The sequence below is a fragment of the Xenopus laevis genome, chromosome 2L, assembly GCF_017654675.1.
Source record: "Xenopus laevis strain J_2021 chromosome 2L, Xenopus_laevis_v10.1, whole genome shotgun sequence".
Lineage (NCBI taxonomy): Eukaryota > Metazoa > Chordata > Amphibia > Anura > Pipidae > Xenopus > Xenopus laevis.
In genome coordinates, this window is record NC_054373.1 from 73,774,297 (window position 1) to 73,789,734 (window position 15,438).

The window sequence follows — 15,438 nt, forward strand, 5'->3', positions numbered from 1 at the left end:
AGCGCAAACGTCTTTGTGCTAGAAAAGCTGAAAATCTGATTTTAAAAAATGGAATTTCAGTATTTTGCCACCCCTGCTAACCTGTAGGGTGCTGCCATCTAGGGCAAATTAGTATGATCATATAGCTGTACTGTCTCCTCAGTATCATCGGGAAAATCAGGCGGAACAATTTGGCATGGCCCACTCACCTTTATCAACATCTCGGAGCAATTCAAATGACCTCTCTCTTTCTCTCTGGGCCTGACTGCCAGCATATTGAACAATATCCTGACAAGGTCTTGAAGATAAGCACCACTTTTTAGCTATACAATATCTACAGTATTTATCTAACTTATGATCTTATTTCATTTCAAATGACATTTGAAATGACATTTGTCTCAGAACTGGACCATTTTGTGGGCTCAGTTCTAAAGCAGGATCCAAAATGTTTAGGTCCTTGCGCACCCTGCCTTCTTTGGCTAAACAAAGATCCCAATAGTACTGAAAACGAAAAAAATCCAATGGCACATAGGACTTGTGCAACACCTTAAGTGTTCCGCAACAAACACTTAAGGTGTTGCGTAAGCCCTGTGTGCCATTGCAATTTTTTTCGTTCTCAGTTCCAAAGCAGACAGCTAGTGGATTTTCCAAAGCAGACATAATGGCTTAAATACCACTGAGATGACAGTGTCTTCTCCTCTGTGAATTGCCACAAGTTTCTGCCCTCAATTTTTTACACATTGTAGTACCAAAAGCAAAGAAGGTGATACATAGAGTTGTGGTATTAGTACTAGCTGGGCTGTCTAGTACTACTTGTTACCCATATTAAGGTAGGTAAACTCAGACACCCACACAACTTTGCTTTAAGAGGGGGAGGACAGTTATGGTTGTTGAGAAATTAGATTGGCATACTGCATTTAAAGGGCATGTAAAGGCAAAAAAATAAAATCCCATTTTTACTTTCTTTAATGAAAAAGAAACCTATCTCCAATATTTGTATCCTTTTTATAAGAAACCTGACAGTATGTAGTGAAATTCTCCCTTCATTTACTGCTGTGGATAGGAATTGTGAGATGGTCCCTAACTGCTGAGCAGGGAAACAATCATACTTATGAACAGCAGGGGAGGGCCCCGTCTTACTTCCCAGCCATGCAGAACTCAAGCAGCTTTGTTTATGATGATCCCTAAGCAGCCCAGACTACACTGAGCATGTGCACAGTCTTAGTATTAGTCTAAACCCAAATAACAGGGTTTTCAAGCAAGTGTCTCTATTTTTGTAATTTGTAAGCAGGATAATGCTCTATATGATTTTTGGAGTGTGTACCTCCATGATCTATGTGTTAATCTATGTGTTAATCTGCTTTGTCATAGCTCATTGCTTCCCCATTTTATACTGCTGTAAATTATGTTTTCTGGCAAACCACATCTATATTTTAAAAGTGATTCCATGGAAACAGAGTGAATGACTATGCAAATAAATGGAATATCACTGGAAATTCTGGAAATAGACACAATCTAATTGGCTTTGTAAAAATGTGGTCCTTTTTTACTTTAGATTCTTAATTGCCCACTCTAGTCTAGATCAGAAATAAAAAAAGGGGACTAGTAACAACAGTTCTATACTCCACCAAAGAAATTGTTGTTCTTCTTTCTGCTTAAGAACCATTGGCACCCAATATTGCTTGTAAAAGTGCGTGAGTGATTTCAATGCATCTTCTGAAATGCATTGGGTAGGCATGGCCTTTGCATATAAACAGAGGAAAGAATCTCCAAAATGAACTTTCATTTTGGAGATCCTTTCCTCTGTTTATATGCAAAGGCCATGCCTACCCAATGCATTTCAGAAGGTGGTCTTGAAACATTGGTATGATTTTCCATTGGCGCACCAAATAAATCAACTGTCTGTAGCAGTTGTTTCACAACTCCAGCCTTGATCAGAAGACCCCAGTTTAGAAGCAAATGTTTATGTCATATGGTCTCAAAAACCAGGTAGAGCACATTTTCTGCAACATTTCTGGCTTTCTTTCTACTGCAATAAAATGTAAGAAAATTTGTTTGGCGTAAATAGCATCCCAGTCTTCAAGACAAAGTTGAATATTTTAAACAGCTTGAATGGCAGCCCCAATGACTACACAGGAGCTTGTTTATATGAAATATAGTAGTCTTTCTGAAGCAAACAGAACTGTTGCTGGACAGCACTATATTATTATATAGTATTACTTTGATAATTTTTATTTTTTGGTGTTACTGCTCCTTTAATGGCCCTAGCATCCACAAGGTCACACCAGCCTGCATACATTGTATTATTAAGTGAAGTAATAAAATGTAAACTACATCTTCTGGCACCAGTGTCTGGCATCAGTGCCAATGATGGGAAATGTATTCATGTGTCATTTGCTGATAAATGATTTACAGCATGGTCAACAGTGAATTAGTCGAGTTACAGCAAAGTTTGGAGTTAACTGCACATGCCTTGCTGTGAAGGTGCCTTGCAATTTATTTTAACAATTCATGACACTATAAAATGAGTGCATGCTTTTAAACTTGCACCTCGAGATATCCAGGTGAGCCCAAATGTGCAACCCTTTACGTTCATTAAATGGAGTGCACAGAGTTGCAAGGGTTTTGTGAATGCAGCTTTGTCAGTACTTGCTGGCACTACACATTTATTGGCCGCACTTGACCAGAGGAGTATCAATAAGAAAATCATAGATTATAATCTTTTTATTGATCATCTCCCTCAGATTGAAGTTGGGTATGCCTGATCTAAGAAAATTCCCAGAATTGCTGGGAAGCCTTTAGTTTTTGCCTAAAATAAGTGTTTGCTATTGCTATAGTTTATAGAAGGTGTCCCCCTATATTTTTTTTTTTTTTACATTTGAGGCTAAGATACCATGTAGGGATTGATTTGTAAAATACCAAAAAGGTAGCTCCAGTGTTTCCCCAGCACAATTGCGTCTAAAGAATCTGGCACAGATGTCACTTGTATACTGAACACCAGAACTGAAACAATTGAATCTTCATTCCACAATGTGTATTGCATGCATGGAGAAAGGATTTGTATAAATATTTAAAGGGAAGGTCAAACCAAAAAATTATGTTTTGCCAAATAAAATGAAACATAATTCTAAGTTGTAGATGTTTTTTAAGTTATTTGTATATGTATTGCTATTGAAAGCAGTGTTTGTCCCTTTCTATTCTCTGCCCCGATGGCCCAGACTGTTGAAATAATGTAAGAGAAGCCAGCTGATTAACAGACCTGACTTTGCTGTGGAACTAAGACTTTTGCAACATTGTTTCAAAAATAACAAGCAATTGCTTACGCTAATGCTGCTTTCAATATCAATTGGTTTTTGACAAACAACTTTAAAATCACTGAAAATGTTGATAAATATATATAGGAAAGTTGATTAGAATTATGTTTAGTTTTATGAGGCAAATTTTTACTTTTTGGTTGACTTGCCCTTTAAATAAATTGTTTTGTGTTATACATTATATAAGAGGTTTTTCTCTTCATATACAAAACTGTGTTTGCAATTATATCCCTGTAATGACAAATCTAAACCTCTCCAGTTGCATATTGCAATTTTCTTGCCATGTAATGGGTTTTTTTGGTGCTGTTTGGTGGGTGATAAAGAGCACTGTGTGCCATTGACCTGTCAAATGTGTTTCTGATGTTTCTCAGCTCAGCACATGTCTATGGTGGGACAGTTACTTGTTGCAATGGTTTTGTATCCCACAGTGATTAGACTTTCACTCCAAACAAGACACTCTGGCTTCTTCTCCATCTAAATTCATCTGGCCTCTGTAAAGGGCAGATTTATCAGTTGATAAAAAATATATTAGGAAAATCATATTGTTTCATTAATTTCCAATTAGCCTGTACAGTCACCATTTTTTGACTTGCATCAACTTGCTTGAAATGCTTCAAATATACTTCACATTCACACTTATTTAAACCTGGCAGCTTTTAGCTACTAAAATGTTTCATTTGAACTCACAAGAAAAATGTCAAACTCAAATATATTTGAAATTGCATTTTTTTGCCTAAACTTTTTTTGAATAGGGGCAAAAACAGTAATCAACTTTTAAATTGGCCTTCATTTTTTCTTTTTCATAGTTTTTTTAATTATTTCCATTTTTCTTCTGACCCTATCCAGCTTTCAAATGGGGGTCACTGACCCCATCTAAAAATAGATGCTACAAAGGCTACAAATTTATTGTTTTTGGCCCACTTCTTCATATTCCAATCTCTTATTCATATCAATGCATGCTTGCTATGATAATTTGGACTCTAGCACCCAAAATGCTGAAATTACAAATAATAAAACATGAAACCAATTTAAAAAGTCAAACAGCTCAAAACCCACAAATAATAAAACATGAATACCAATTGCAAATTGTCTTAGAATATCATTCTCTACATCATATTAAAAGTGAATATAGTGTTGAACAACCCCTTTAAGACAGTTGATACCATTACCCCCAAAGACTACCTCTTTGAGCACTGCCAGTCTGCCATAGCATCTGGCTCAGCCTTGGCAAATATAGGGAAATGCCTCAATCAACTGCTGTAAATTGCAGTGCTTATTATTCTCCCACGTGTGTATGTCAATTACCTATCCCCTTTAGACTGTTAGCTTTACATTACAGGGACCTCCTTTATTTTGTCTCTTTAGAGGGGTGGTTTACATTTAAGTTAACTTTTAGAATATTAGAGAATGGCCATTTCTAAGCAACCTTTCAATTGGTTTTAATTTTTTTCTTTTTTTTTCTTGTCTCCAAATATCACTCTCTACATCATACTAAACGTTACTTTAGAGGTGAACAGCCCCTTTAACATTTACGCAAGTAGCGCTATAAAAATAAATATATACATTTAGATACAAGTACTTTTACATTTTGGAACTTCATTAACATTTAATGAATTGTCAAGTTTTTTTATTTGGTACATCTGAAAATAAGCAGACAGTTTAACATTATTAAAAATACAACGTACCAACAATATTAACACAATTACATGTAACACACTTAAGGGCTCGTACTCTTACCTTGATGCAGTGAGCAAAGTGGATGTGATCTTTATGTTTTTTTCCCACAATGCAGCTTTTTTTCCCAGAATGCAGGCATCATTTCGGGCTTAATACAGGTATTGAATTCACCACAACTGCACTGCGTCAATCAAAATAGACGCAAATGTATGTGCGATTTGCTCCAAATCAGATGCGTCTAATATTCTTGCAGTCTGCCTGTCTTCAGTTCCAGTCTGTCATCAGTTTAGCTTGCAAATTATGTCTATGCCTGATTCTCTGCATTGGAGTTACGTCTATTGACACAGCACGCTGAGGGAACCCTGGAGCTACCGTCTGGTCAGGATGTGATGGTAGCGATAGGGTTTGCGCAGTACAGTCGTCAATAGACGCAACATTCAGTTTGGAACAGAAGGCAGGAAGGACTGATTGTTGCTAATTGCAGAAGTTTGCACAGAGCATTTGGATACAAGACCCTTTAATGAAAGTTGTTTTAGACACAACTCACTGCAGGGAAAAGAGGAATTTGCCCACTATATTTTCTTCAGTAAGCCTTTAAGGGTCAGATTTATTGATTGCTGCCCTTTTTATACTTTGCACACTGTGTAGGTTCTGCCTAAATTACTCTTTGTAATTTAATAAACTTCATATGAAGATATAAGGCAAGCTCATAAAAATATTATTTTTGAAGAAGAGCTACAAAATGATCAATCTTGGATAATAATAATAATAATAATAATAATAATAATAATAATAATAATAATAATAATAATAATAATAATAATAATAATAATAACTATTATTATTATTATTGGTGCAAATTAAAGTGACAATAACAAACAAGTATTTATTTTCTTGACCCCACCAACAAGTTTGACCAGCTCCATAGTGTGGCCAAGTTATAATGAAAAATCTAGATAGCACCATTTCAGTGTAATAATAATTACTCATGTAGAAGATCACAGTATCAAGTGATGCATTCAGGGTACATATTACATGTCCAATAAGCAGCAGAACTACATGGTAACCTACCCGAATGTTCATTAAAGCAAGGTATTGTTCAATCCATTTTTCCGAGAATAAAGTAAAGGAAATCTGATTACAGGAAGTCATAAGCTTTAAATGTTTCCTGTAATCAGATTTCATTTCAGGTATTCTCCGTAAAATGGATTGAACAATACCTTGCATTAATGAACTTTCTGGTAGGAGAAGACTACCATTTTCTGCTCCTTATTGGACAAGTAATATGTACCGTAAAAAAAAAACACTGTGGTGAAGTCATAGGTTACTTTGTGCTCTCTGGATGAAATGTTCTACTTATCAGTAAGTAATAGAAAATCTAAATACTTCTTGCTTATGAAGAAAAGTATCTCTTAAATAGAAGATTTAGGTATTGGATATATTATCCAGAATGCTTGACATATTGTTTTACAGATAAGGGATCTTAATTTGGAGCTATATTTTGTTTTCTAAAAAAAAGGATTGTTTTGCCACCAATATGGTTTATGCAGATTAGTCGGGATCAAGTACAAGGTACTGTTTTATTATTACAGAGAAAACTGAAATGATTTTTCAAAAGTAGAATCTATGGGAGATGGACTTTCCATAATTATTAGCTTTCTGGATAAGGGGTTTGCGGATAAGAGATATGTTTTCACTTGTTATGCATATGATGTCACACGTGCACATAAGGAGCGTCCAATACATGCTTATGTGTCACACAACATGGCCACCCGCACTCAGACCTTCCTCCTGGTGCAGGTGGCCTGTTGCAGGTGGGGGCCATTTAAAAAAAAACTATTGTTTCCCCCAATCAGAGTGTGGGATATATTAACCCGCACCTCCAGTGGGGAAGAAATTTGGTGGTGACGAGAGCCCTAGGGTATTCGCCTTTTCTATATAAAATTACTGGTAAAGCCACAAGGAAGTGAGGAGATGACATAACAGAGCAGATTTTGCAGCAGAACAGGGCATGGCTTGATGAAGCTTGGTTAGATGAAGGGAGTAATTACGCAGGACATGGGGCATAAATAGTAGGATGGGGGTATATCTGGAAAAGCATTGCAAAACTTTGTAATAAAAACCTTTCAATGTCTACAGAAGAAATATAGTTTAAATAACTATTCTGCTCCCTTTATTGGTAAAGGAGCTTTTATGGAATCGTATCCTTATATACATTTATATAATGCATAGTGACTGTATTCAAATTAACTGCACCTTCTTCAGTGCAATGAAACAGAATTTGTGCATATTTTTGACTACACACACTAAATTAGGCCTTACTGGTGCTTTATAAAAGGGAAGAATAATTCTCCTGATTTTATGTTCCATACAGGATGTGCAATACTCCTATGTCCTTTTCCAAACAATTATGAATAAAAGTAGCCTCGATATTTTTTCAGCCTCAAATTTCCTAATCTTTATTTTTTCAGTCATAGTTTATATTCCAATATAGTCCAAAACAATATTTCAGAAAATTCTCTTTCACACACATATAGCACTCCCAGGACCTTGATCTGAACAGCAATGTTTTTCATAACAATGTAAGAAACACCTCTGAAAAATCTAAGATCCCATTCTACATTACTATGTTAATACACTGCAAAAAGATAAGTATGTTTCTCTGACAAGGTCTGAAATAAGTAAGAAATAATTAAGTTCTCTTCGGTTTATTTGCTTTGTTAGACCTGGTAAATAAATCACCACATATGCATTTTCAGCATCCACTATAACTAAATTCCATTTTAGTGAATATGAAGTTAACGATTCTCCTCTCTTATATTAAAGGGTAACTTTAGAAAGACCAACACAGGAGAAATAAAGAGGTGGGAAAACAAACTTAGCATTTTAATAGACCTTTTTTCTCTCTAACATTTTCTAAATAGAACCCTACAGGAAAAACAAGGATAATTCATTACAATGTAACTGTTCTAATCATCTCTAATTTCAAGTACACTTCCATACAGGAACTCTGATATTTAAAGATAAAATGTATACTCACAAGTAGCCTATACTTAGTTTTCTTTTATAAAAAACTGTTGGAACACAGAGAACTTTATTTTCTTCTGTTCTTCCTCTTCACTTGTAGCTTATGAGAAATGAAACTGCACTATGCTGTAATGCTTCTTATTATGTTCAGGTACGCCTATCTTAGGATGCCAGGGAAAAGTCTTTCAGTGTTTGTTCCTGACCCCACACCCTCCCTATTGTATTACAAGTACCATCATTTAAAACTGTGTCTTTCCAAATCAACACCAGTTCTTTAAAACAGTTTCTGATTAATGTGGACATAGTCACTGCATGATTATTCATTAATAAATCGTGAACTCTTTTGACCATTACATTAGCACTATTTGATAAATAATGGTGTCTTGTTGTTCAGGGTCATGTTGCAATAAGCTGTATCAGATTTAAGACACACATTTAAGAAAAAAATCTCCCGTGTTAGCCTGCACACCAGTCTGTTCTGTTCATATTGCTTAACTTTTGATATAATAAAATTGGAGCTTATGATCAAACATTACTCATATTGTAAAGTTTCACCAGATCTTAAAACCATAAAAGACATACAACTTCACAGTTACAAAGTCACTGATGGTATACACTAACCAGTTTTTATAGAAGTATGTTACATAGTTACATAGTTACATAGTTAAATTGGGTTGAATAAAGACAAAGTCCATCAAGTTCAACCCCTCCAAATGAAAACCCAGCATCCATACACACACCCCTCCCTACTTTTACATAAATTCTATATACCCATACCTATACTAACTAATAGAGCTTAGTATCACAATAGCCTTTGAAATTATGTCTGTCCAAAAAATCATCCAAGCCATTCTTTAAAGGTATTAACTGAATCAGCCATCACAACATCACCCGGCAGTGCATTCCACAACCTCACTGTCCTGACTGTGAAGAACCCCCTACGTTGCTTCAAATGAAAGTTATATTCTTCTAGTCTAAAGGGGTGGCCTCTGGTATGGTGACAATGTAATTTCTCCTACCGCACACCTGTAGTTCACAATCCTGCAACTGGCGGTGCGTTTCTTCCGTTGACCCGGCCGGGTCCCTTAGCAACGAATGTGTATAGAAAACGGATCCGCACGTTGAATGTTTGGTGGCTGAATAAAAGGGGATACTCCCCGACTGCATTAACCAGTGTGTGTGCAGATCCATTTTCTATACACACTCTGGTACGGTGATCCACTTTATGGGTAAAAAGGTCCCCTGCTATTTGTCTATAATGTCCTCTAATGTACTTGTAAAGTGTAATCATGTCCCCTCGCAAGCGCCTTTTTTACAGAGAAAACAACCCCAACCTTGACAGTCTACCCTATGTTTTTTATTTCACTCAGTTTCAATATGCAAGTCTATTTTGTTAACTTCAGGCTAGTTATTATTCCTTCCATGGAGCTGCAAATGACACATTAACTATCTAGTGTTTGCATAACCTTTGCCTGATTATTTTATTGAAGGAAGTAAAAATGTGTCTCACTTGCTGATATAAATTGTTAAACACAGACGCTATCTTCCAACATCCAAACATGTTATCTTTTTGTTCTTGTGCCTTGATCTCAGGTAGATTTTTTGCCAGCTAAGGAAACCAACCAGGCAGGCTTGTTATTTGTCTTGATGGAAAGTATACATTTTTACAGAAAAGTATAACCAGTCAGGGCAGACATTGCAATATAAATATGCAGAGATTATTACAATGTTACCATGTAGTAAATGCCATTAGATCTTATAACACAAAAGAACAGGAGAGTAGAGAAGTGCCAAAGTGTAGTAAGGTTTGAACTGTCGTTGGTGTGGCCACCCTGCCGAAACAGATTAGAACAGCAAAAAAGAAAGGCTTAAGACAAAACATGGCAGTGGATGTGGATGGTCTGAAAAGAGAGTAGGGGTCAAGTACAAACAATGCCCAGGGAGAGAGTTGGAAGTCCATAATTAGCGATGAGCAAATTTTTCACCATGCACAGATTTGCATGAAAATTCAGCATTTTGTCGTCTGCAAATTTTTTCACACAAACGGCACAAAAAAATTTGACGTGACAAAAAAAGTCGCAGAGACAAAGGGGCACATTTACTAAGGGTCGAATATCGAGGGTTAATTAACCCTCGATATTCGACTATCGAAGTTAAATCCTTCGACTTTGAATATCGAAGTCGCTATTTACCGCTATTCGATTAAATCCTTCGAATTCGAAGGATTTTAATCCATCGATCGAACGAAATTCCTTAGATCAAAAAAAAACCTTGGAAAGCCTATGGGGACCTTCGGTAGGAAGCTCGGTAGGTTTTAGGTGGCGAAGTTGGGGGTTGAAGTTTTTTTTTAAAGAGACAGTACTTCGACTATCGAATGGTCGAATAGTGGAACGATTTTTAGTTCGAATCGTTCGATTCGAAGACGTAGTCGAAGGTAGAAGTAGCCAAAAAAACACTTCGAAATTCGAAGTATTTTTTATTCTATTCCTTCACTCAAGCTAAGTTAATGTCCCCCAAAATGTCACCACTAGACTTTAATGCACTTTGAGTCAGAAATAACTTGACAAAAAACACCCATTGACTTTAATGCATTTGGACAAAAAATCGCCAAGACAAAAAAGTCACAGAGACAAAAAAGTCACAAAGACAAAAAAGTCACTGCAAGAAAAAAGGCAATTGACTTAAATGCATTTGGAGTGAGAAAAACAAGTTGCATGTGTAAAAAATTTTGTCTTCTATTGATTAAAATTTTCCGCCATGTTGTGACATTTTCAGCAGTTTCACAAATTTTTCGGCAAATCAAAACGGGACATAGAGGGGGGGATGAGAGTAGGGCAGGGGGGTCCTGTAGAGGGGGAAGAGCGTAGGACAGGGGGGAGGAGCATAGTGTAGGGAAGGTGTCCCTCAGCCCATGCAGGGTGTCTCCCAGGGCACGCTGCGGGTCTTGCTCACTATCTGGGGCACGCAGCATGCCACGCACCCCACACAGGGCTCGGAGCGGCTCCCCCAGGAGGCCACTGAGGCTGCCCAGCAGTGAGGATAGGCACCACCAACTGCCTCACAGAGGAGACAGGAGGAGGAGGAGGATGATGATGATGACAGAGGAGAGGAGGGCCCCACCACCAAAATGGCCCGAAGGTTTTCCAGTTACAAGAATGGAGCACTGGTGGACAAAGTGTTAGAGCGTTGGGATGTGCTGTTTGGGAGTCAGTCCCATTGCATCAATGCTGCCAGACGCCAAAAAACTCTGGCAGCAGGTAACGGACAGAGTAAACGCAGTAGGCACTGTACACAAGTGTACAAGCGCTTCAGTGACCTGAAGCATTGGATAGCCCTAGCTATCTACCAGGAGAGCTTAAACCCAGGAGAGCTAAAGCCCAGAAGACCGGCGGAGGGCGTGTCCCTCCACTCAGGCTGAAGCCCTACAAGCGCCGGCACCATGGACACCATGGGCAAAGAGGTCTGTGAAGGGTTGGACACAGACTGGAGAAGTAAGTACACTTTTATAGAAACAAATATCTGACTCCTTTGTTTCCACATGCCTATCATTTGGATAAATGTCTAATTACTATTCAGACCATACCCTAATTATATTCCAGTCTCTTTCAGTCTGCTATGCTAATTTGGACCGTAGCAACCAGATTGATGAGATTGCAAAGTGTAGATCTGCTGAATAAAAAGGTAAATAACTCAAAAACCACAAATACTAAAAAATAACAACCAATTGCAAGTTGTCTCAAAATCTTGATCTCTGCATCATAGATAAACTTAACTCAAAGGTGAACAACCCATTTAACTTCAATCTGCAAAAGTCAAGTGTGAAGCAACACATGTAGACCCCGCACTTTGGTAGGCCTCTCATTGTTTTTGGCTCTAGCATTAACTGCTGCTTGGATATTCAGTTGTGAGGCTCTCAGTGCCACCTCAGGGTGATTAGAGTGGGTTCTATGCTGTGCTTATGGGGTGCTTATGTATGCTTTTTGGGCATAAAGGTATGCTCCCATAATGTCAATGGCCTGAATGCACCACAAAAGCGTACAATGGCCTTTTCTTACTATTTTAAGCAACATATAGATGTTCTGATGCTACAGGAAACGCACTTTAGTAAGATATCCTATCCGAAATACCCCTCTAAACACTATCCACAAGTATACCTGGCAAATTCGGACACTAAATCTAAAGGTGTTGCTATACTACTGGCGAAACAAATTAAATTTGAGCTAAAAGAGAAGCACATAGATCAAGAAGGCCGATACATAATCATAACTGGTCTTCTACAGAATCAACTGACTACCTTAGCATCAGTATATGCCCCATACCCCTAAGATTGAAAAAGATAAGAGATGGAAAAATACAACTCCTCTCCCAGAGACTGCACAATCTAGTGGTTACGCACAAACACTCCCCAACAATGAAAAACTACAGAGAAATACAAAAAGCTAGACCAGAATTAATTCGGGTACTCTCAGACAGTGCAGCTTATGTTATGCGTAAAACAAAATATGTATATTACAAACACGCCAATAAACCACATACAATGTTAGCCAGTAAACTAAAATCCTTCCAAAATTTACACACCATACATGAAATACGAACCCCAACAGGAACGATCACCAGAGATACTAAACAAATTCTCCATGCATTTAACAAATTTTACTCAGATCTTTACACGGCAGATAAGGTTCCCGAGGCGACACAAGCACATATGTCTGACTTTTTGACTAAGTGAGACCCACCCACATTAAAGAGAGAACACGGGAGATGCTGGCCGCACCCATCGATAATGCAGAAATAGAACAGGTCATTAAAGAATCCAAATCAGGAAAAGCTCCAGGCCCGGATGGTTACACAACAAAATACTATAAAAAATTCTCAAAACACCTTATCCCCCACTTAAAAGAATTATTCCAATCATTTCTAGAGGGACGTCCCCAAACGCAACACATGCAAACTGCCTCTATTGTGATGATATTAAAACCGGGAAAGGATCCTTACAATTGCGACAGCTATAGACCCATTTCGCTAATCAACACAGACATCAAATTGTTCGCCAAAATACTAGCAAATAGACTTAATACAGTACTGCCTACTCTAATCCATTCCGATCAAGTTGTATTTGTACCAGGTCGCCAAGCGGCGGATAGCATTCGCAAAGCAATAAACTTAGTCCATTTGGCGCCAAGAATAGCCTCATCCTCCCTCCTAATTTCTCTGGATGCACAAAAAGCATTCGATAGCTTGGATTGGAGATACATGTTTGCAGTCCTAGATAAGGTAAATCTCCCCAATCCATTCCTCCAGTGAATTAAACAGCTTTATGCAGCACCCTCAGCCCGAGTATGTACTATGGGCCTCCAATCAGACCTCATCGACATTAAGGGGGGAACACGCCATGGGTGCCCCATGTCCCCATTAATATTCGCTTTATCACTAGAACCTTTAGCTCACACTATCAGACAAAATCCTAATATTAAAGGCTTTCAATTAGGCGATAAGGAATACAAAATCAATCTCTTTGCAGATTATATCTTATTGACATTAACATCACCCCAAACCTCCTACAAGTACTAGAATGCTTTCAAAGCATATCAGGCTACAAGATTAATCCAACAAAATCTCATGCCCTCCCCCTGAAAATGCCTGACTCAGAACTAAAACTAATGCAACTTAAATTTGATTATAAATTGGAAACTAACTGGCTAGCATACCTGGGACACCTAACCTCTACATATGACGGATTATACACAGCCAACTATCCACAGCTAATAGATAAGCTCAAAAAAGATTTAACCACATGGCATACATATCATCTCTCGTGGTTTGGCAGAATAGCAGCGGTCAAAATTACGATACTACCGCGCCTCCTATACTTATTTATAACACTGCCAATACATTTCCCCAGAAAATGGCCACATCTTTACAGGAGGCTATTTCCAACTTTATATGGGGAGGCAAATGCCCATGTATCAAAGCGACCATCATGACAAAACCTAAATCAACAGGAGGTTTAGGAGTACCCCATGTGTATTCGTACTACATAGCAAACAGATTGGAAGCTATGGTCAGTACGCATACACAGTCAGGTGAACCATGGAAAGAAATTGAAAATTACTGTGCGGCTCCCTTAACTTTAGCTCACCTCTTCTGGATTCCCAAGAATTTCAGGAACACCCCTCCAGATCTTATGCCTACATCGTGGCAGGCACTAGACTTATGGGATAAGATAGCATTCAAAATTAAACTAAGTACCCCCACCTCTAGATATAACAATCTTTAACTACAAAGATTTCCTGCCGGGGTGCACCCCAGCAGATTTTATACCCTGGATAAGGGCAAATATGCTCACCCTAACTACTTTTCTAGCTGACGGAAAGGTTGTTACATTTCAACAATGCAAAGAAAAACATGATATCACAATTAAACAATTCTTTCGATACTTACAAATCAGACATTTCGTGGAATCCAAAACCAATATCCAGACATATCAATCCCTCACATATTTTGAAACTATTTGCCACAGGCAATCTTACCCTAATCATCTAATTTCTTTACTTTGCTCCCACTTGGCGACCAACACCACAATAATACAACAACCTTACATGTCCAAATGGGAAGAGGATCTGGACATCAGCATATCAGAAAGGAACTGGGCTAACATTTGGGACATGGCTAGGAGGACTTCTACTTGTGCAGTCTCTAGTGAAAGAGCATACAAAATCATCTTTCAATGGTATTATACTCCTTCTTGTATCAGCAAAATTAGTGGCAATTCAAATCTCTCACTCTGCTTTAGCGGCTGTGTAGAAAGGGGAAACTTTATACATACATGGTGGACTTGTACGGTAGCCCAGATATTCTGGAAGACAGTAGCAACCCTGCTCTCCGAGGTCCTAAACTGTATTATACAATCTCCTCACACATTCTTGCTAGGCATGAACATAAAAGCCTTACATTCAAAGCAGTCCCACAAGCTAGCCACTCACATTCTTACCGCAGCGAGTTCACTATTAGCGGCACACTGGAAAAAAACACAGATACCAGGCTTACAGACATTAATCACCAAAGTAAACTGGATCAGAGCAATGGAGTCGATCAGAGACCACCTATTGGAAAGGAGCTATGAGGGAGAGCTGGAGTGGCATCCGTGGACCCAGTATCTGGATCCAATAACCTATCTTAGGATGCTCAATATAAAAAGTGTATTTCTATTGAAAGTCATTATGGAACCTGTACAAGATCTTTAACCCTTACCCCCATTATATTCTTTTCTCCCCAGACCTACCCTATTCTTCTACTGGTTTGACAACAGAGCTAAACTGTAGTGCAATATGTCACCACTGGGTGCAATACCTAATCATAAACTTCTACATATGGATATAAGTGTGTAAATGTGACATATGTGCTAATGTGAAATGATTATTTGCACCAAGTTTTCAGCATT

General features: G+C 38.0%; 1 protein-coding gene across 2 annotated transcripts in view; it reads right to left on the reverse strand.

Annotated features, from left to right (window-relative positions):
• Positions 1-8,205, reverse strand: part of pigr.L (polymeric immunoglobulin receptor L homeolog) — a 42,551-nt gene extending 34,346 nt beyond the window's left edge. Inside the window, exon 1 of one of the 2 annotated variants that reach the window (XM_018246559.2) lies at positions 8,011-8,203. The gene's annotated coding sequence lies outside the window, so the exon portion shown is untranslated. Of the gene's footprint in view, positions 1-8,010 lie in introns of both variants that reach the window. The other variant, XM_041582041.1, reaches the window with a different exon arrangement.
• Positions 8,206-15,438: the final 7,233 nt, after the last annotated feature.